This window comes from Balaenoptera borealis (genome assembly GCF_965194805.1).
Source record: "Balaenoptera borealis genome assembly, chromosome: 17".
Classification (NCBI taxonomy): Eukaryota; Metazoa; Chordata; class Mammalia; order Artiodactyla; family Balaenopteridae; genus Balaenoptera; species Balaenoptera borealis.
The window spans coordinates 47,815,395-47,837,911 of record NC_138876.1 but is presented as its reverse complement, the minus strand read 5'-3'; positions in this window follow the sequence as shown (position 1 = coordinate 47,837,911).

Below are 22,517 nucleotides of genomic sequence, written 5' to 3'. Positions count from 1 at the left end.
AGGCTATCGGGCTTAGCTTCTTCTAAAACCCTGCTGTGTAAGAGGAAGAACTGTGCTTTGGTTACAGCAGCAAGGCAAGCTGACTTTCTCCTGTAAGGATGGGGTCCTAAGGTATGACTTTGTAGAAGGAATGCAAAGCAGTTTTGGTTTCTCAGTGCCGCTCAGCCTAGGGCAATGAGGCAGATTTGCATGACATGTAGGACGTGAGAGAACACAGTTCCTGGAGCTGTTGGAGTGCTGAGGAAATCTAGCTCTCCCAGGGAAGAGTGCAGTGTGTTGCCCTACACTCAGCATACACTGAGTGACTGGGAAAGGATTCCGGGCCTGGAAGTTTCTTAGCAGCCTAGTGGAGCCTGCCGGTGCTCGGTGTTCGTGCAGGGAATAGGGTGCCCAGGCGAGGTCCTCCGTTTCCTGAAATGCTTACTAACGTTAAAGAAAGCAGACCTAAAGCTAATGCCTCAAGGACTCTGCTCCAAGCTTCCACTTCGGCAGGGCTATTCAAGGCTTTACCTTGAGGAAAGGACTCACGTCAAGTTTCCTTTTAGCTCTAGAGCGTATCAGGAGGAGCTCCCACCCAGGCTATGAAAGCACCCTGTTGATGTAGAGAAGACTCGTTCCTTTCCCAGAGCCCTGCCTGCAGTGACTAGAGACCCGTCCTAAAACTGTTATTTACGTAGCTTCAAGGCAGCATGAATGGAGCATTCAAAATGGGAAAGCAAGCCTTGTGCCATAAGGCCCTGTTTCCAGCGAACACGCAGCCTACCTCCTTGTGATTTCTACCAAGTATACACTCTAGCTACACACTGGTCCCTTCCTTGAATAAAGTTTATTTGGCACGGAGTTCTGCGTGTAGCCAACCGCCTCCCCCAAGGAACGCTCTTGCTAGGCTCTCGGGCTTAGCTTCTTCTAAAACCCTGCAGTGTAAGAGGAAGAACTGTGCTTTGTTTACAGCAGGAACGCAAGCCGAATTTCTCCTGTAAGGATGGGGTCTTAATGTATGACTTTGTGGAAGGAATGCGAAGCAGTTTTGGTTTCTCAGTGCCGCTCAGCCTAGGGCAATGAGGCAGATTTGCATGACATGTAGGACGTGAGAGAACACAGTTCCTGGAGCTGTCGGAGTGCTGAGGAAATCTAGCTCTCCCAGGGAAGAGTGCAGTGTGTTGCCCTACACTCAGCATACACTGAGTGACTGGGAAAGGATTCCGGGCCTGAAGTTTCTTAGCAGCCTAGTGGAGCCTGCCGGTGCTCGGTGTTCGTGCAGGGAGTAGGGTGCCCAGGCGAGGTCCTCCGTTTCCTGAAATGCTTACTAACGTTAAAGAAAGCAGACCTAAAGCTAATGCCTCAAGGACTCTGCTCCAAGCTTCCACTTCGGCAGGGCTATTCAAGGCTTTACCTTGAGGAAAGGACTCACGTCAAGTTTCCTTTTAGCTCTAGAGCGTATCAGGAGGAGCTCCCACCCAGGCTATGAAAGCACGCTGTTGATGTAGAGAAGACTCGTTCCTTTCCCAGAGCCCTGCCTGCAGTGACTAGAGACCCGTCCTAACACTGTTATTTAGGTAGCTTCAAGGCAGCATGAATGGAGCATTCAAAATGGGAAAGCAAGGCTTGTGCCATAAGGCCCCCGTTTCCAGCGAACACGTAGCCTACCTCCATGTGATTTCTACCAAGTAAGTAGACACTCTAGCTACACACTGGTCCCTTCCTTGAATAAAGTTTAGTTGGCACGGAGTTCTGCGTGTAGCCAAACGCCTCCCCCAAGGAGCGCTCTTGCTAGGCTATCGGGCTTAGCTTCTTCTAAAACCCTGCAGTGTAAGAGGAAGAACTGTGCTTTGGTTACAGCAGCAAGGAAGCTGACTTTCTCCTGTAAGGATGGGGTCCTAAGGTATGACTTTATAGAAGGAATGCAAAGTAGTTTTGGTTTCTCAGTGCCGCTCAGCCTAGGGCAATGAGGCAGATTTGCATGACATGTAGGACGTGAGAGAACACAGTTCCTGGAGCTGTTGGAGTGCTGAGGAAATCTAGCTCTCCCAGGGAAGAGTGCAGTGTGTTGCCCTACACTCAGCATACACTGAGTGACTGGGAAAGGATTCCGGGCCTGGAAGTTTCTTAGCAGCCTAGTGGAGCCTGCCGGTGCTCGGTGTTCGTGCAGGGAATAGGGTGCCCAGGCGAGGTCCTCCGTTTCCTGAAATGCTTACTAACGTTAAAGAAAGCACACCTAAAGCTAATGCCTCAAGGACTCTGCTCCAAGCTTCCACTTCGGCAGGGCTATTCAAGGCTTTACCTTGAGGAAAGGACTCACGTCAAGTTTCCTTTTAGCTCTAGAGCGTATCAGGAGGAGCTCCCACCCAGGCTATGAAAGCACCCTGTTGATGTAGAGAAGACTCGTTCCTTTCCCAGAGCCCTGCCTGCAGTGACTAGAGACCCGTCCTAAAACTGTTATTTAGGTAGCTTCAAGGCAGCATGAATGGAGCATTCAAAATGGGAAAGCAAGGCTTGTGCCATAAGGCCCTGTTTCCAGCGAACACGCAGCCTACCTCCTTGTGATTTCTACCAAGTATACACTCTAGCTACACACTGGTCCCTTGCTTGAATAAAGTTTATTTGGCACGGAGTTCTGCGTGTAGCCAACCGCCTCCCCCAAGGAACGCTCTTGCTAGGCTCTCGGGCTTAGCTTCTTCTAAAACCCTGCAGTGTAAGAGGAAGAACTGTGCTTTGTTTACAGCAGGAACGCAAGCCGAATTTCTCCTGTAAGGATGGGGTCTTAATGTATGACTTTGTGGAAGGAATGCGAAGCAGTTTTGGTTTCTCAGTGCCGCTCAGCCTAGGGCAATGAGGCAGATTGGCATGACATGTAGGACGTGAGAGAACACAGTTCCTGGAGCTGTTGGAGTGCTGAGGAAATCTAGCTCTCCCAGGGAAGAGTGCAGTTTGTTTCCCTACACTCAGCATACACTGAGTGACTGGGAAAGGATTCCGGGCCTGGAAGTTTCTTAGCAGCCTAGTGGAGCCTGCCGGTGCTCGGTGTTCGTGCAGGGAATAGGGTGCCCAGGCGAGGTCCTCCGTTTCCTGAAATGCTTACTAACGTTAAAGAAAGCAGACCTAAAGCTAATGCCTCAAGGACTCTGCTCCAAGCTTCCACTTCGCAGGGCTGTTCAAGGCTTTACCTTGAGGAAAGGACTCACGTCAAGTTTCCTTTTAGCTCTAGAGCGTATCAGGAGGAGCTCCCACCCAGGCTATGAAAGCACGCTGTTGATGTAGAGAAGACTCGTTACTTTCCCAGAGCCCTGCCTGCAGTGACTAGAGACCCGTCCTAAAACTGTTATTTAGGTAGCTTCAAGGCAGCATGAATGGAGCATTCAAAATGGGAAAGCAAGGCTTGTGCCATAAGGCCCTGTTTCCAGCGAACACGCAGCCTACCTCCTTGTGATTTCTACCAAGTATACACTCTAGCTACACACTGGTCCCTTCCTTGAATAAAGTTTATTTGGCACGGAGTTCTGCGTGTAGCCAACCGCCTCCCCCAAGGAACGCTCTTACTAGGCTCTCGGGCTTAGCTTCTTCTAAAACCCTGCAGTGTAAGAGGAAGAACTGTGCTTTGTTTACAGCAGGAACGCAAGCCGAATTTCTCCTGTAAGGATGGGGTCTTAATGTATGACTTTGTGGAAGGAATGCGAAGCAGTTTTGGTTTCTCAGTGCCGCTCAGCCTAGGGCAATGAGGCAGATTGGCATGACATGTAGGACGTGAGAGAACACAGTTCCTGGAGCTGTCGGAGTGCTGAGGAAATCTAGCTCTCCCAGGGAAGAGTGCAGTGTGTTGCCCTACACTCAGCATACACTGAGTGACTGGGAAAGGATTCCGGGCCTGGAAGTTTCTTAGCAGCCTAGTGGAGCCTGCCGGTGCTCGGTGTTCGTGCAGGGAATAGGGTGCCCAGGCGAGGTCCTCCGTTTCCTGAAATGCTTACTAACGTTAAAGAAAGCAGACCTAAAGCTAATGCCTCAAGGACTCTGCTCCAAGCTTCCACTTCGGCAGGGCTATTCAAGGCTTTACCTTGAGGAAAGGACTCACGTCAAGTTTCCTTTTAGCTCTAGAGCGTATCAGGAGGAGCTCCCACCCAGGCTATGAAAGCACCCTGTTGATGTAGAGAAGACTCGTTCCTTTCCCAGAGCCCTGCCTGCAGTGACTAGAGACCCGTCCTAAAACTGTGATTTAGGTAGCTTCAAGGCAGCATGAATGGAGCATTCAAAATGGGAAAGCAAGGCTTGTGCCATAAGGCCCTGTTTCCAGCGAACACGCAGCCTACCTCCTTGTGATTTCTACCAAGTATACACTCTAGCTACACACTGGTCCCTTCCTTGAATAAAGTTTATTTGGCACGGAGTTCTGCGTGTAGCCAACCGCCTCCCCCAAGGAACGCTCTTGCTAGGCTCTCGGGCTTAGCTTCTTCTAAAACCCTGCAGTGTAAGAGGAAGAACTGTGCTTTGTTTACAGCAGGAACGCAAGCCGAATTTCTCCTGTAAGGATGGGGTCTTAATGTATGACTTTGTGGAAGGAATGCGAAGCAGTTTTGGTTTCTCAGTGCCGCTCAGCCTAGGGCAATGAGGCAGATTTGCATGACATGTAGGACGTGAGAGAACACAGTTCCTGGAGCTGTCGGAGTGCTGAGGAAATCTAGCTCTCCCAGGGAAGAGTGCAGTGTGTTGCCCTACACTCAGCATACACTGAGTGACTGGGAAAGGATTCCGGGCCTGGAAGTTTCTTAGCAGCCTAGTGGAGCCTGCCGGTGCTCGGTGTTCGTGCAGGGAGTAGGGTGCCCAGGCGAGGTCCTCCGTTTCCTGAAATGCTTACTAACGTTAAAGAAAGCAGACCTAAAGCTAATGCCTCAAGGACTCTGCTCCAAGCTTCCACTTCGGCAGGGCTATTCAAGGCTTTACCTTGAGGAAAGGACTCACGTCAAGTTTCCTTTTAGCTCTAGAGCGTATCAGGAGGAGCTCCCACCCAGGCTATGAAAGCACCCTGTTGATGTAGAGAACACTTGTTCCTTTCCCAGAGCCCTGCCTGCAGTGACTAGAGACCCGTCCTAAACTGTGATTTAGGTAGCTTCAAGGCAGCATGAATGGAGCACTCAAAATGGGAAAGCAAGGCTTGTGCCATAAGGCCCCCGTTTCCAGCGAACACGTAGCCTACCTCCATGTGATTTCTACCAAGTAAGTAGACACTCTAGCTACACACTGGTCCCTTCCTTGAATAAAGTTTATTTGGCACGGAGTTCTGCGTGTAGCCAAACGCCTCCCCCAAGGAGCGCTCTTGCTAGGCTATCGGGCTTAGCTTCTTCTAAAACCCTGCAGTGTAAGAGGAAGAACTGTGCTTTGGTTACAGCAGCAAGGCAAGCTGACTTTCTCCTGTAAGGATGGGGTCCTAAGGTATGACTTTGTAGAAGGAATGCAAAGCAGTTTTGGTTTCTCAGTGCCGCTCAGCCTAGGGCAATGAGGCAGATTTGCATGACATGTAGGACGTGAGAGAACACAGTTCCTGGAGCTGTTGGAGTGCTGAGGAAATCTAGCTCTCCCAGGGAAGAGTGCAGTGTGTTGCCCTACACTCAGCATACACTGAGTGACTGGGAAAGGATTCCGGGCCTGGAAGTTTCTTAGCAGCCTAGTGGAGCCTGCCGGTGCTCGGTGTTCGTGCAGGGAATAGGGTGCCCAGGCGAGGTCCTCCGTTTCCTGAAATGCTTACTAACGTTAAAGAAAGCAGACCTAAAGCTAATGCCTCAAGGACTCTGCTCCAAGCTTCCACTTCGGCAGGGCTATTCAAGGCTTTACCTTGAGGAAAGGACTCACGTCAAGTTTCCTTTTAGCTCTAGAGCGTATCAGGAGGAGCTCCCACCCAGGCTATGAAAGCACCCTATTGATGTAGAGAAGACTCGTTCCTTTCCCAGAGCCCTGCCTGCAGTGACTAGAGACCCGTCCTAAAACTGTGATTTAGGTAGCTTCAAGGCCGCATGAATGGAGCATTCAAAATGGGAAAGCAAGGCTTGTGCCATAAGGCCCTGTTTCCAGCGAACACGCAGCCTACCTCCTTGTGATTTCTACCAAGTATACACTCTAGCTACACACTGGTCCCTTCCTTGAATAAAGTTTATTTGGCACGGAGTTCTGCGTGTAGCCAACCGCCTCCCCCAAGGAGCGCTCTTGCTAGGCTATCGGGCTTAGCTTCTTCTAAAACCCTGCAGTGTAAGAGGAAGAACTGTGCTTTGTTTACAGCAGGAACGCAAGCCGAATTTCTCCTGTAAGGATGGGGTCTTAATGTATGACTTTGTGGAAGGAATGCGAAGCAGTTTTGGTTTCTCAGTGCCGCTCAGCCTAGGGCAATGAGGCAGATTGGCATGACATGTAGGACGTGAGAGAACACAGTTCCTGGAGCTGTCGGAGTGCTGAGGAAATCTAGCTCTCCCAGGGAAGAGTGCAGTGTGTTGCCCTACACTCAGCATACACTGAGTGACTGGGAAAGGATTCCGGGCCTGGAAGTTTCTTAGCAGCCTAGTGGAGCCTGCCGGTGCTCGGTGTTCGTGCAGGGAGTAGGGTGCCCAGGCGAGGTCCTCCGTTTCCTGAAATGCTTACTAACGTTAAAGAAAGCAGACCTAAAGCTAATGCCTCAAGGACTCTGCTCCAAGCTTCCACTTCGGCAGGGCTATTCAAGGCTTTACCTTGAGGGAAGGACTCACGTCAAGTTTCCTTTTAGCTCTAGAGCGTATCAGGAGGAGCTCCCACCCAGGCTATGAAAGCACCCTGTTGATGTAGAGAACACTTGTTCCTTTCCCAGAGCCCTGCCTGCAGTGACTAGAGACCCGTCCTAAACTGTGATTTAGGTAGCTTCAAGGCAGCATGAATGGAGCACTCAAAATGGGAAAGCAAGGCTTGTGCCATAAGGCCCCCGTTTCCAGCGAACACGTAGCCTACCTCCATGTGATTTCTACCAAGTAAGTAGACACTCTAGCTACACACTGGTCCCTTCCTTGAATAAAGTTTATTTGGCACGGAGTTCTGCGTGTAGCCAAACGCCTCCCCCAAGGAGCGCTCTTGCTAGGCTATCGGGCTTAGCTTCTTCTAAAACCCTGCAGTGTAAGAGGAAGAACTGTGCTTTGGTTACAGCAGCAAGGCAAGCTGACTTTCTCCTGTAAGGATGGGGTCCTAAGGTATGACTTTGTAGAAGGAATGCAAAGCAGTTTTGGTTTCTCAGTGCCGCTCAGCCTAGGGCAATGAGGCAGATTGGCATGACATGTAGGACGTGAGAGAACACAGTTCCTGGAGCTGTTGGAGTGCTGAGGAAATCTAGCTCTCCCAGGGAAGAGTGCAGTGTGTTGCCCTACACTCAGCATACACTGAGTGACTGGGAAAGGATTCCGGGCCTGGAAGTTTCTTAGCAGCCTAGTGGAGCCTGCCGGTGCTTGGTGTTCGTGCAGGGAATAGGGTGCCCAGGCGAGGTCCTCCGTTTCCTGAAATGCTTACTAACGTTAAAGAAAGCAGACCTAAAGCTAATGCCTCAAGGACTCTGCTCCAAGCTTCCACTTCGGCAGGGCTATTCAAGGCTTTACCTTGAGGAAAGGACTCACGTCAAGTTTCCTTTTAGCTCTAGAGCGTATCAGGAGGAGCTCCCACCCAGGCTATGAAAGCACCCTGTTGATGTAGAGAAGACTCGTTCCTTTCCCAGAGCCCTGCCTGCAGTGACTAGAGACCCGTCCTAAAACTGTGATTTAGGTAGCTTCAAGGCCGCATGAATGGAGCATTCAAAATGGGAAAGCAAGGCTTGTGCCATAAGGCCCTGTTTCCAGCGAACACGCAGCCTACCTCCTTGTGATTTCTACCAAGTATACACTCTAGCTACACACTGGTCCCTTCCTTGAATAAAGTTTATTTGGCACGGAGTTCTGCGTGTATCCAACCGCCTCCCCCAAGGAACGCTCTTGCTAGGCTCTCGGGCTTAGCTTCTTCTAAAACCCTGCAGTGTAAGAGGAAGAACTGTGCTTTGTTTACAGCAGGAACGCAAGCCGAATTTCTCCTGTAAGGATGGGGTCTTAATGTATGACTTTGTGGAAGCAATGCGAAGCAGTTTTGGTTTCTCAGTGCCGCTCAGCCTAGGGCAATGAGGCAGATTGGCATGACATGTAGGACGTGAGAGAACACAGTTCCTGGAGCTGTCGGAGTGCTGAGGAAATCTAGCTCTCCCAGGGAAGAGTGCAGTGTGTTGCCCTACACTCAGCATACACTGAGTGACTGGGAAAGGATTCCGGGCCTGGAAGTTTCTTAGCAGCCTAGTGGAGCCTGCCGGTGCTCGGTGTTCGTGCAGGGAATAGGGTGCCCAGGAGAGGTCCTCCGTTTCCTGAAATGCTTACTAACGTTAAAGAAAGCAGACCTAAAGCTAATGCCTCAAGGACTCTGCTCCAAGCTTCCACTTCGGCAGGGCTATTCAAGGCTTTACCTTGAGGAAAGGACTCACGTCAAGTTTCCTCTTAGCTCTAGAGCGTATCAGGAGGAGCTCCCACCCAGGCTATGAAAGCACCCTGTTGATGTAGAGAACACTTGTTCCTTTCCCAGAGCCCTGCCTGCAGTGACTAGAGACCCGTCCTAAACTGTGATTTAGGTAGCTTCAAGGCAGCATGAATGGAGCACTCAAAATGGGAAAGCAAGGCTTGTGCCATAAGGCCCCCGTTTCCAGCGAACACGTAGCCTACCTCCATGTGATTTCTACCAAGTAAGTAGACACTCTAGCTACACACTGGTCCCTTCCTTGAATAAAGTTTATTTGGCACGGAGTTCTGCGTGTAGCCAAACGCCTCCCCCAAGGAGCGCTCTTGCTAGGCTATCGGGCTTAGCTTCTTCTAAAACCCTGCAGTGTAAGAGGAAGAACTGTGCTTTGGTTACAGCAGCAAGGCAAGCTGACTTTCTCCTGTAAGGATGGGGTCCTAAGGTATGACTTTGTAGAAGGAATGCAAAGCAGTTTTGGTTTCTCAGTGCCGCTCAGCCTAGGGCAATGAGGCAGATTGGCATGACATGTAGGACGTGAGAGAACACAGTTCCTGGAGCTGTTGGAGTGCTGAGGAAATCTAGCTCTCCCAGGGAAGAGTGCAGTGTGTTGCCCTACACTCAGCATACACTGAGTGACTGGGAAAGGATTCCGGGCCTGGAAGTTTCTTAGCAGCCTAGTGGAGCCTGCCGGTGCTCGGTGTTCGTGCAGGGAATAGGGTGCCCAGGCGAGGTCCTCCGTTTCCTGAAATGCTTACTAACGTTAAAGAAAGCAGACCTAAAGCTAATGCCTCAAGGACTCTGCTCCAAGCTTCCACTTCGGCAGGGCTATTCAAGGCTTTACCTTGAGGAAAGGACTCACGTCAAGTTTCCTTTTAGCTCTAGAGCGTATCAGGAGGAGCTCCCACCCAGGCTATGAAAGCACCCTGTTGATGTAGAGAAGACTCGTTCCTTTCCCAGAGCCCTGCCTGCAGTGACTAGAGACCCGTCCTAAAACTGTGATTTAGGTAGCTTCAAGGCCGCATGAATGGAGCATTCAAAATGGGAAAGCAAGGCTTGTGCCATAAGGCCCTGTTTCCAGCGAACACGCAGCCTACCTCCTTGTGATTTCTACCAAGTATACACTCTAGCTACACACTGGTCCCTTCCTTGAATAAAGTTTATTTGGCACGGAGTTCTGCGTGTATCCAACCGCCTCCCCCAAGGAACGCTCTTGCTAGGCTCTCGGGCTTAGCTTCTTCTAAAACCCTGCAGTGTAAGAGGAAGAACTGTGCTTTGTTTACAGCAGGAACGCAAGCCGAATTTCTCCTGTAAGGATGGGGTCTTAATGTATGACTTTGTGGAAGCAATGCGAAGCAGTTTTGGTTTCTCAGTGCCGCTCAGCCTAGGGCAATGAGGCAGATTGGCATGACATGTAGGACGTGAGAGAACACAGTTCCTGGAGCTGTTGGAGTGCTGAGGAAATCTAGCTCTCCCAGGGAAGAGTGCAGTGTGTTGCCCTACACTCAGCATACACTGAGTGACTGGGAAAGGATTCCGGGCCTGGAAGTTTCTTAGCAGCCTAGTGGAGCCTGCCGGTGCTCGGTGTTCGTGCAGGGAATAGGGTGCCCAGGAGAGGTCCTCCGTTTCCTGAAATGCTTACTAACGTTAAAGAAAGCAGACCTAAAGCTAATGCCTCAAGGACTCTGCTCCAAGCTTCCACTTCGGCAGGGCTATTCAAGGCTTTACCTTGAGGAAAGGACTCACGTCAAGTTTCCTCTTAGCTCTAGAGCGTATCAGGAGGAGCTCCCACCCAGGCTATGAAAGCACGCTGTTGATGTAGAGAAGACTCGTTCCTTTCCCAGAGCCCTGCCTGCAGTGACTAGAGACCCGTCCTAAAACTGTGATTTAGGTAGCTTCAAGGCAGCATGAATGGAGCATTCAAAATGGGAAAGCAAGGCTTGTGCCATAAGGCCCTGTTTCCAGCGAACACGCAGCCTACCTCCTTGTGATTTCTACCAAGTATACACTCTAGCTACACACTGGTCCCTTCCTTGAATAAAGTTTATTTGGCACGGAGTTCTGCGTGTAGCCAACCGCCTCCCCCAAGGAACGCTCTTGCTAGGCTCTCGGGCTTAGCTTCTTCTAAAACCCTGCAGTGTAAGAGGAAGAACTGTGCTTTGTTTACAGCAGGAACGCAAGCCGAATTTCTCCTGTAAGGATGGCGTCTTAATGTATGACTTTGTGGAAGGAATGCGAAGCAGTTTTGGTTTCTCAGTGCCGCTCAGCCTAGGGCAATGAGGCAGATTTGCATGACATGTAGGACGTGAGAGAACACAGTTCCTGGAGCTGTCGGAGTGCTGAGGAAATCTAGCTCTCCCAGGGAAGAGTGCAGTGTGTTGCCCTACACTCAGCATACACTGAGTGACTGGGAAAGGATTCCGGGCCTGAAGTTTCTTAGAAGCCTAGTGGAGCCTGCCGGTGCTCGGTGTTCGTGCATGGAGTAGGGTGCCCAGGAGAGGTCCACCGTTTCCTGAAATGCTTACTAACGTTAAAGAAAGCAGACCTAAAGCTAATGCCTCAAGGACTCTGCTCCAAGCTTCCACTTCGGCAGGGCTATTCAAGGCTTTACCTTGAGGAAAGGACTCACGTCAAGTTTCCTTTTAGCTCTAGAGCGTATCAGGAGGAGCTCCCACCCAGGCTATGAAAGCACCCTGTTGATGTAGAGAACACTTGTTCCTTTCCCAGAGCCCTGCCTGCAGTGACTAGAGACCCGTCCTAAACTGTGATTTAGGTAGCTTCAAGGCAGCATGAATGGAGCACTCAAAATGGGAAAGCAAGGCTTGTGCCATAAGGCCCCCGTTTCCAGCGAACACGTAGCCTACCTCCATGTGATTTCTACCAAGTAAGTAGACACTCTAGCTACACACTGGTCCCTTCCTTGAATAAAGTTTATTTGGCACGGAGTTCTGCGTGTAGCCAAACGCCTCCCCCAAGGAGTGCTCTTGCTAGGCTATCGGGCTTAGCTTCTTCTAAAACCCTGCAGTGTAAGAGGAAGAACTGTGCTTTGGTTACAGCAGCAAGGCAAGCTGACTTTCTCCTGTAAGGATGGGGTCCTAAGGTATGACTTTGTAGAAGGAATGCAAAGCAGTTTTGGTTTCTCAGTGCCGCTCAGCCTAGGGCAATGAGGCAGATTTGCATGACATGTAGGACGTGAGAGAACACAGTTCCTGGAGCTGTTGGAGTGCTGAGGAAATCTAGCTCTCCCAGGGAAGAGTGCAGTGTGTTGCCCTACACTCAGCATACACTGAGTGACTGGGAAAGGATTCCGGGCCTGGAAGTTTCTTAGCAGCCTAGTGGAGCCTGCCGGTGCTCGGTGTTCGTGCAGGGAATAGGGTGCCCAGGCGAGGTCCTCCGTTTCCTGAAATGCTTACTAACGTTAAAGAAAGCAGACCTAAAGCTAATGCCTCAAGGACTCTGCTCCAAGCTTCCACTTCGGCAGGGCTATTCAAGGCTTTACCTTGAGGAAAGGACTCACGTCAAGTTTCCTTTTAGCTCTAGAGCGTATCAGGAGGAGCTCCCACCCAGGCTATAAAAGCACCCTGTTGATGTAGAGAAGACTCGTTCCTTTCCCAGAGCCCTGCCTGCAGTGACTAGAGACCCGTCCTAAAACTGTGATTTAGGTAGCTTCAAGGCCGCATGAATGGAGCATTCAAAATGGGAAAGCAAGGCTTGTGCCATAAGGCCCTGTTTCCAGCGAACACGCAGCCTACCTCCTTGTGATTTCTACCAAGTATACACTCTAGCTACACACTGGTCCCTTCCTTGAATAAAGTTTATTTGGCACGGAGTTCTGCGTGTAGCCAACCGCCTCCCCCAAGGAGCGCTCTTGCTAGGCTATCGGGCTTAGCTTCTTCTAAAACCCTGCAGTGTAAGAGGAAGAACTGTGCTTTGTTTACAGCAGGAACGCAAGCCGAATTTCTCCTGTAAGGATGGGGTCTTAATGTATGACTTTGTGGAAGGAATGCGAAGCAGTTTTGGTTTCTCAGTGCCGCTCAGCCTAGGGCAATGAGGCAGATTTGCATGACATGTAGGACGTGAGAGAACACAGTTCCTGGAGCTGTCGGAGTGCTGAGGAAATCTAGCTCTCCCAGGGAAGAGTGCAGTGTGTTGCCCTACACTCAGCATACACTGAGTGACTGGGAAAGGATTCCGGGCCTGGAAGTTTCTTAGCAGCCTAGTGGAGCCTGCCGGTGCTCGGTGTTCGTGCAGGGAGTAGGGTGCCCAGGCGAGGTCCTCCGTTTCCTGAAATGCTTACTAACGTTAAAGAAAGCAGACCTAAAGCTAATGCCTCAAGGACTCTGCTCCAAGCTTCCACTTCGGCAGGGCTATTCAAGGCTTTACCTTGAGGAAAGGACTCACGTCAAGTTTCCTTTTAGCTCTAGAGCGTATCAGGAGGAGCTCCCACCCAGGCTATGAAAGCACGCTGTTGATGTAGAGAAGACTCGTTCCTTTCCCAGAGCCCTGCCTGCAGTGACTAGAGACCCGTCCTAACACTGTTATTTAGGTAGCTTCAAGGCAGCATGAATGGAGCATTCAAAATGGGAAAGCAAGGCTTGTGCCATAAGGCCCCCGTTTCCAGCGAACACGTAGCCTACCTCCATGTGATTTCTACCAAGTAAGTAGACACTCTAGCTACACACTGGTCCCTTCCTTGAATAAAGTTTATTTGGCACGGAGTTCTGCGTGTAGCCAACCGCCTCCCCCAAGGAGCGCTCTTGCTAGGCTATCGGGCTTAGCTTCTTCTAAAACCCTGCAGTGTAAGAGGAAGAACTGTGCTTTGGTTACAGCAGCAAGGCAAGCTGACTTTCTCCTGTAAGGATGGGGTCCTAAGGTATGACTTTATAGAAGGAATGCAAAGCAGTTTTGGTTTCTCAGTGCCGCTCAGCCTAGGGCAATGAGGCAGATTTGCATGACATGTAGGACGTGAGAGAACACAGTTCCTGGAGCTGTTGGAGTGCTGAGGAAATCTAGCTCTCCCAGGGAAGAGTGCAGTGTGTTGCCCTACACTCAGCATACACTGAGTGACTGGGAAAGGATTCCGGGCCTGGAAGTTTCTTAGCAGCCTAGTGGAGCCTGCCGGTGCTCGGTGTTCGTGCAGGGAATAGGGTGCCCAGGCGAGGTCCTCCGTTTCCTGAAATGCTTACTAACGTTAAAGAAAGCACACCTAAAGCTAATGCCTCAAGGACTCTGCTCCAAGCTTCCACTTCGGCAGGGCTATTCAAGGCTTTACCTTGAGGAAAGGACTCACGTCAAGTTTCCTTTTAGCTCTAGAGCGTATCAGGAGGAGCTCCCACCCAGGCTATGAAAGCACCCTGTTGATGTAGAGAAGACTCGTTCCTTTCCCAGAGCCCTGCCTGCAGTGACTAGAGACCCGTCCTAAAACTGTTATTTAGGTAGCTTCAAGGCAGCATGAATGGAGCATTCAAAATGGGAAAGCAAGGCTTGTGCCATAAGGCCCTGTTTCCAGCGAACACGCAGCCTACCTCCTTGTGATTTCTACCAAGTATACACTCTAGCTACACACTGGTCCCTTGCTTGAATAAAGTTTATTTGGCACGGAGTTCTGCGTGTAGCCAACCGCCTCCCCCAAGGAACGCTCTTGCTAGGCTCTCGGGCTTAGCTTCTTCTAAAACCCTGCAGTGTAAGAGGAAGAACTGTGCTTTGTTTACAGCAGGAACGCAAGCCGAATTTCTCCTGTAAGGATGGGGTCTTAATGTATGACTTTGTGGAAGGAATGCGAAGCAGTTTTGGTTTCTCAGTGCCGCTCAGCCTAGGGCAATGAGGCAGATTGGCATGACATGTAGGACGTGAGAGAACACAGTTCCTGGAGCTGTTGGAGTGCTGAGGAAATCTAGCTCTCCCAGGGAAGAGTGCAGTTTGTTTCCCTACACTCAGCATACACTGAGTGACTGGGAAAGGATTCCGGGCCTGGAAGTTTCTTAGCAGCCTAGTGGAGCCTGCCGGTGCTCGGTGTTCGTGCAGGGAATAGGGTGCCCAGGCGAGGTCCTCCGTTTCCTGAAATGCTTACTAACGTTAAAGAAAGCAGACCTAAAGCTAATGCCTCAAGGACTCTGCTGCAAGCTTCCACTTCGCAGGGCTGTTCAAGGCTTTACCTTGAGGAAAGGACTCACGTCAAGTTTCCTTTTAGCTCTAGAGCGTATCAGGAGGAGCTCCCACCCAGGCTATGAAAGCACGCTGTTGATGTAGAGAAGACTCGTTACTTTCCCAGAGCCCTGCCTGCAGTGACTAGAGACCCGTCCTAAAACTGTTATTTAGGTAGCTTCAAGGCAGCATGAATGGAGCATTCAAAATGGGAAAGCAAGGCTTGTGCCATAAGGCCCTGTTTCCAGCGAACACGCAGCCTACCTCCTTGTGATTTCTACCAAGTATACACTCTAGCTACACACTGGTCCCTTCCTTGAATAAAGTTTATTTGGCACGGAGTTCTGCGTGTAGCCAACCGCCTCCCCCAAGGAACGCTCTTACTAGGCTCTCGGGCTTAGCTTCTTCTAAAACCCTGCAGTGTAAGAGGAAGAACTGTGCTTTGTTTACAGCAGGAACGCAAGCCGAATTTCTCCTGTAAGGATGGGGTCTTAATGTATGACTTTGTGGAAGGAATGCGAAGCAGTTTTGGTTTCTCAGTGCCGCTCAGCCTAGGGCAATGAGGCAGATTTGCATGACATGTAGGACGTGAGAGAACACAGTTCCTGGAGCTGTCGGAGTGCTGAGGAAATCTAGCTCTCCCAGGGAAGAGTGCAGTGTGTTGCCCTACACTCAGCATACACTGAGTGACTGGGAAAGGATTCCGGGCCTGAAGTTTCTTAGCAGCCTAGTGGAGCCTGCCGGTGCTCGGTGTTCGTGCAGGGAGTAGGGTGCCCAGGCGAGGTCCTCCGTTTCCTGAAATGCTTACTAACGTTAAAGAAAGCAGACCTAAAGCTAATGCCTCAAGGACTCTGCTCCAAGCTTCCACTTCGGCAGGGCTATTCAAGGCTTTACCTTGAGGAAAGGACTCACGTCAAGTTTCCTTTTAGCTCTAGAGCGTATCAGGAGGAGCTCCCACCCAGGCTATGAAAGCACGCTGTTGATGTAGAGAAGACTCGTTCCTTTCCCAGAGCCCTGCCTGCAGTGACTAGAGACCCGTCCTAACACTGTTATTTAGGTAGCTTCAAGGCAGCATGAATGGAGCATTCAAAATGGGAAAGCAAGGCTTGTGCCATAAGGCCCCCGTTTCCAGCGAACACGTAGCCTACCTCCATGTGATTTCTACCAAGTAAGTAGACACTCTAGCTACACACTGGTCCCTTCCTTGAATAAAGTTTAGTTGGCACGGAGTTCTGCGTGTAGCCAAACGCCTCCCCCAAGGAGCGCTCTTGCTAGGCTATCGGGCTTAGCTTCTTCTAAAACCCTGCAGTGTAAGAGGAAGAACTGTGCTTTGGTTACAGCAGCAAGGCAAGCTGACTTTCTCCTGTAAGGATGGGGTCCTAAGGTATGACTTTATAGAAGGAATGCAAAGCAGTTTTGGTTTCTCAGTGCCGCTCAGCCTAGGGCAATGAGGCAGATTTGCATGACATGTAGGACGTGAGAGAACACAGTTCCTGGAGCTGTTGGAGTGCTGAGGAAATCTAGCTCTCCCAGGGAAGAGTGCAGTGTGTTGCCCTACACTCAGCATACACTGAGTGACTGGGAAAGGATTCCGGGCCTGGAAGTTTCTTAGCAGCCTAGTGGAGCCTGCCGGTGCTCGGTGTTCGTGCAGGGAATAGGGTGCCCAGGCGAGGTCCTCCGTTTCCTGAAATGCTTACTAACGTTAAAGAAAGCAGACCTAAAGCTAATGCCTCAAGGACTCTGCTCCAAGCTTCCACTTCGGCAGGGCTATTCAAGGCTTTACCTTGAGGAAAGGACTCACGTCAAGTTTCCTTTTAGCTCTAGAGCGTATCAGGAGGAGCTCCCACCCAGGCTATGAAAGCACGCTGTTGATGTAGAGAAGACTCGTTCCTTTCCCAGAGCCCTGCCTGCAGTGACTAGAGACCCGTCCTAACACTGTTATTTAGGTAGCTTCAAGGCAGCATGAATGGAGCATTCAAAATGGGAAAGCAAGGCTTGTGCCATAAGGCCCCCGTTTCCAGCGAACACGTAGCCTACCTCCATGTGATTTCTACCAAGTAAGTAGACACTCTAGCTACACACTGGTCCCTTCCTTGAATAAAGTTTAGTTGGCACGGAGTTCTGCGTGTAGCCAAACGCCTCCCCCAAGGAGCGCTCTTGCTAGGCTATCGGGCTTAGCTTCTTCTAAAACCCTGCAGTGTAAGAGGAAGAACTGTGCTTTGGTTACAGCAGCAAGGCAAGCTGACTTTCTCCTGTAAGGATGGGGTCCTAAGGTATGACTTTATAGAAGGAATGCAAAGCAGTTTTGGTTTCTCAGTGCCGCTCAGCCTAGGGCAATGAGGCAGATTTGCATGACATGTAGGACGTGAGAGAACACAGTTCCTGGAGCTGTTGGAGTGCTGAGGAAATCTAGCTCTCCCAGGGAAGAGTGCAGTGTGTTGCCCTACACTCAGCATACACTGAGTGACTGGGAAAGGATTCCGGGCCTGGAAGTTTCTTAGCAGCCTAGTGGAGCCTGCCGGTGCTCGGTGTTCGTGCAGGGAATAGGGTGCCCAGGCGAGGTCCTCCGTTTCCTGAAATGCTTACTAACGTTAAAGAAAGCACACCTAAAGCTAATGCCTCAAGGACTCTGCTCCAAGCTTCCACTTCGGCAGGGCTATTCAAGGCTTTACCTTGAGGAAAGGACTCACGTCAAGTTTCCTTTTAGCTCTAGAGCGTATCAGGAGGAGCTCCCACCCAGGCTATGAAAGCACCCTGTTGATGTAGAGAAGACTCGTTCCTTTCCCAGAGCCCTGCCTGCAGTGACTAGAGACCCGTCCTAAAACTGTTATTTAGGTAGCTTCAAGGCAGCATGAATGGAGCATTCAAAATGGGAAAGCAAGGCTTGTGCCATAAGGCCCTGTTTCCAGCGAACACGCAGCCTACCTCCTTGTGATTTCTACCAAGTATACACTCTAGCTACACACTGGTCCCTTGCTTGAATAAAGTTTATTTGGCACGGAGTTCTGCGTGTAGCCAACCGCCTCCCCCAAGGAACGCTCTTGCTAGGCTCTCGGGCTTAGCTTCTTCTAAAACCCTGCAGTGTAAGAGGAAGAACTGTGCTTTGTTTACAGCAGGAACGCAAGCCGAATTTCTCCTGTAAGGATGGGGTCTTAATGTATGACTTTGTGGAAGGAATGCGAAGCAGTTTTGGTTTCTCAGTGCCGCTCAGCCTAGGGCAATGAGGCAGATTGGCATGACATGTAGGACGTGAGAGAACACAGTTCCTGGAGCTGTTGGAGTGCTGAGGAAATCTAGCTCTCCCAGGGAAGAGTGCAGTTTGTTTCCCTACACTCAGCATACACTGAGTGACTGGGAAAGGATTCCGGGCCTGGAAGTTTCTTAGCAGCCTAGTGGAGCCTGCCGGTGCTCGGTGTTCGTGCAGGGAATAGGGTGCCCAGGCGAGGTCCTCCGTTTCCTGAAATGCTTACTAACGTTAAAGAAAGCAGACCTAAAGCTAATGCCTCAAGGACTCTGCTGCAAGCTTCCACTTCGCAGGGCTGTTCAAGGCTTTACCTTGAGGAAAGGACTCACGTCAAGTTTCCTTTTAGCTCTAGAGCGTATCAGGAGGAGCTCCCACCCAGGCTATGAAAGCACGCTGTTGATGTAGAGAAGACTCGTTACTTTCCCAGAGCCCTGCCTGCAGTGACTAGAGACCCGTCCTAAAACTGTTATTTAGGTAGCTTCAAGGCAGCATGAATGGAGCATTCAAAATGGGAAAGCAAGGCTTGTGCCATAAGGCCCTGTTTCCAGCGAACACGCAGCCTACCTCCTTGTGATTTCTACCAAGTATACACTCTAGCTACACACTGGTCCCTTCCTTGAATAAAGTTTATTTGGCACGGAGTTCTGCGTGTAGCCAACCGCCTCCCCCAAGGAACGCTCTTACTAGGCTCTCGGGCTTAGCTTCTTCTAAAACCCTGCAGTGTAAGAGGAAGAACTGTGCTTTGTTTACAGCAGGAACGCAAGCCGAATTTCTCCTGTAAGGATGGGGTCTTAATGTATGACTTTGTGGAAGGAATGCGAAGCAGTTTTGGTTTCTCAGTGCCGCTCAGCCTAGGGCAATGAGGCAGATTGGCATGACATGTAGGACGTGAGAGAACACAGTTCCTGGAGCTGTCGGAGTGCTGAGGAAATCTAGCTCTCCCAGGGAAGAGTGCAGTGTGTTGCCCTACACTCAGCATACACTGAGTGACTGGGAAAGGATTCCGGGCCTGGAAGTTTCTTAGCAGCCTAGTGGAGCCTGCCAGTGCTCGGTGTTCGTGCAGGGAATAGGGTGCCCAGGCGAGGTCCTCCGTTTCCTGAAATGCTTACTAACGTTAAAGAAAGCAGACCTAAAGCTAATGCCTCAAGGACTCTGCTCCAAGCTTCCACTTCGGCAGGGCTATTCAAGGCTTTACCTTGAGGAAAGGACTCACGTCAAGTTTCCTTTTAGCTCTAGAGCGTATCAGGAGGAGCTCCCACCCAGGCTATGAAAGCACCCTGTTGATGTAGAGAAGACTCGTTCCTTTCCCAGAGCCCTGCCTGCAGTGACTAGAGACCCGTCCTAAAACTGTGATTTAGGTAGCTTCAAGGCAGCATGAATGGAGCATTCAAAATGGGAAAGCAAGGCTTGTGCCATAAGGCCCTGTTTCCAGCAAACACGCAGCCTACCTCCTTGTGATTTCTACCAAGTATACACTCTAGCTACACACTGGTCCCTTCCTTGAATAAAGTTTATTTGGCACGGAGTTCTGCGTGTAGCCAACCGCCTCCCCCAAGGAACGCTCTTGCTAGGCTCTCGGGCTTAGCTTCTTCTAAAACCCTGCAGTGTAAGAGGAAGAACTGTGCTTTGTTTACAGCAGGAACGCAAGCCGAATTTCTCCTGTAAGGATGGGGTTTTAATGTATGACTTTGTGGAAGGAATGCGAAGCAGTTTTGGTTTCTCAGTGCCGCTCAGCCTAGGGCAATGAGGCAGATTTGCATGACATGTAGGACGTGAGAGAACACAGTTCCTGGAGCTGTCGGAGTGCTGAGGAAATCTAGCTCTCCCAGGGAAGAGTGCAGTGTGTTGCCCTACACTCAGCATACACTGAGTGACTGGGAAAGGATTCCGGGCCTGGAAGTTTCTTAGCAGCCTAGTGGAGCCTGCCGGTGCTCGGTGTTCGTGCAGGGAGTAGGGTGCCCAGGCGAGGTCCTCCGTTTCCTGAAATGCTTACTAACGTTAAAGAAAGCAGACCTAAAGCTAATGCCTCAAGGACTCTGCTCCAAGCTTCCACTTCGGCAGGGCTATTCAAGGCTTTACCTTGAGGAAAGGACTCACGTCAAGTTTCCTTTTAGCTCTAGAGCGTATCAGGAGGAGCTCCCACCCAGGCTATGAAAGCACCCTGTTGATGTAGAGAACACTTGTTCCTTTCCCAGAGCCCTGCCTGCAGTGACTAGAGACCCGTCCTAAACTGTGATTTAGGTAGCTTCAAGGCAGCATGAATGGAGCACTCAAAATGGGAAAGCAAGGCTTGTGCCATAAGGCCCCCGTTTCCAGCGAACACGTAGCCTACCTCCATGTGATTTCTACCAAGTAAGTAGACACTCTAGCTACACACTGGTCCCTTCCTTGAATAAAGTTTATTTGGCACGGAGTTCTGCGTGTAGCCAAACGCCTCCCCCAAGGAGCGCTCTTGCTAGGCTATCGGGCTTAGCTTCTTCTAAAACCCTGCAGTGTAAGAGGAAGAACTGTGCTTTGGTTACAGCAGCAAGGCAAGCTGACTTTCTCCTGTAAGGATGGGGTCCTAAGGTATGACTTTGTAGAAGGAATGCAAAGCAGTTTTGGTTTCTCAGTGCCGCTCAGCCTAGGGCAATGAGGCAGATTTGCATGACATGTAGGACGTGAGAGAACACAGTTCCTGGAGCTGTTGGAGTGCTGAGGAAATCTAGCTCTCCCAGGGAAGAGTGCAGTGTGTTGCCCTACACTCAGCATACACTGAGTGACTGGGAAAGGATTCCGGGCCTGGAAGTTTCTTAGCAGCCTAGTGGAGCCTGCCGGTGCTCGGTGTTCGTGCAGGGAATAGGGTGCCCAGGAGAGGTCCTCCGTTTCCTGAAATGCTTACTAACGTTAAAGAAAGCAGACCTAAAGCTAATGCCTCAAGGACTCTGCTCCAAGCTTCCACTTCGGCAGGGCTATTCAAGGCTTTACCTTGAGGAAAGGACTCACGTCAAGTTTCCTTTTAGCTCTAGAGCGTATCAGGAGGAGCTCCCACCCAGGCTATGAAAGCACCCTGTTGATGTAGAGAAGACTCGTTCCTTTCCCAGAGCCCTGCCTGCAGTGACTAGAGACCCGTCCTAAAACTGTGATTTAGGTAGCTTCAAGGCCGCATGAATGGAGCATTCAAAATGGGAAAGCAAGGCTTGTGCCATAAGGCCCTGTTTCCAGCGAACACGCAGCCTACCTCCTTGTGATTTCTACCAAGTATACACTCTAGCTACACACTGGTCCCTTCCTTGAATAAAGTTTATCTGGAACGGAGTTCTGCGTGTAGCCAACCGCCTCCCCCAAGGAGCGCTCTTGCTAGCCTATCGGGCTTAGCTTCTTCTAAAACCCTGCAGTGTAAGAGGAAGAACTGTGCTTTGTTTACAGCAGGAACGCAAGCCGAATTTCTCCTGTAAGGATGGGGTCTTAATGTATGACTTTGTGGAAGGAATGCGAAGCAGTTTTGGTTTCTCAGTGCCGCTCAGCCTAGGGCAATGAGGCAGATTTGCATGACATGTAGGACGTGAGAGAACACAGTTCCTGGAGCTGTCGGAGTGCTGAGGAAATCTAGCTCTCCCAGGGAAGAGTGCAGTGTGTTGCCCTACACTCAGCATACACTGAGTGACTGGGAAAGGATTCCGGGCCTGGAAGTTTCTTAGCAGCCTAGTGGAGCCTGCCGGTGCTCGGTGTTCGTGCAGGGAGTAGGGTGCCCAGGCGAGGTCCTCCGTTTCCTGAAATGCTTACTAACGTTAAAGAAAGCAGACCTAAAGCTAATGCCTCAAGGACTCTGCTCCAAGCTTCCACTTCGGCAGGGCTATTCAAGGCTTTACCTTGAGGAAAGGACTCACGTCAAGTTTCCTTTTAGCTCTAGAGCGTATCAGGAGGAGCTCCCACCCAGGCTATGAAAGCACCCTGTTGATGTAGAGAACACTTGTTCCTTTCCCAGAGCCCTGCCTGCAGTGACTAGAGACCCGTCCTAAACTGTGATTTAGGTAGCTTCAAGGCAGCATGAATGGAGCACTCAAAATGGGAAAGCAAGGCTTGTGCCATAAGGCCCCCGTTTCCAGCGAACACGTAGCCTACCTCCATGTGATTTCTACCAAGTAAGTAGACACTCTAGCTACACACTGGTCCCTTCCTTGAATAAAGTTTATTTGGCACGGAGTTCTGCGTGTAGCCAAACGCCTCCCCCAAGGAGCGCTCTTGCTAGGCTATCGGGCTTAGCTTCTTCTAAAACCCTGCAGTGTAAGAGGAAGAACTGTGCTTTGGTTACAGCAGCAAGGCAAGCTGACTTTCTCCTGTAAGGATGGGGTCCTAAGGTATGACTTTGTAGAAGGAATGCAAAGCAGTTTTGGTTTCTCAGTGCCGCTCAGCCTAGGGCAATGAGGCAGATTGGCATGACATGTAGGACGTGAGAGAACACAGTTCCTGGAGCTGTTGGAGTGCTGAGGAAATCTAGCTCTCCCAGGGAAGAGTGCAGTGTGTTGCCCTACACTCAGCATACACTGAGTGACTGGGAAAGGATTCCGGGCCTGGAAGTTTCTTAGCAGCCTAGTGGAGCCTGCCGGTGCTCGGTGTTCGTGCAGGG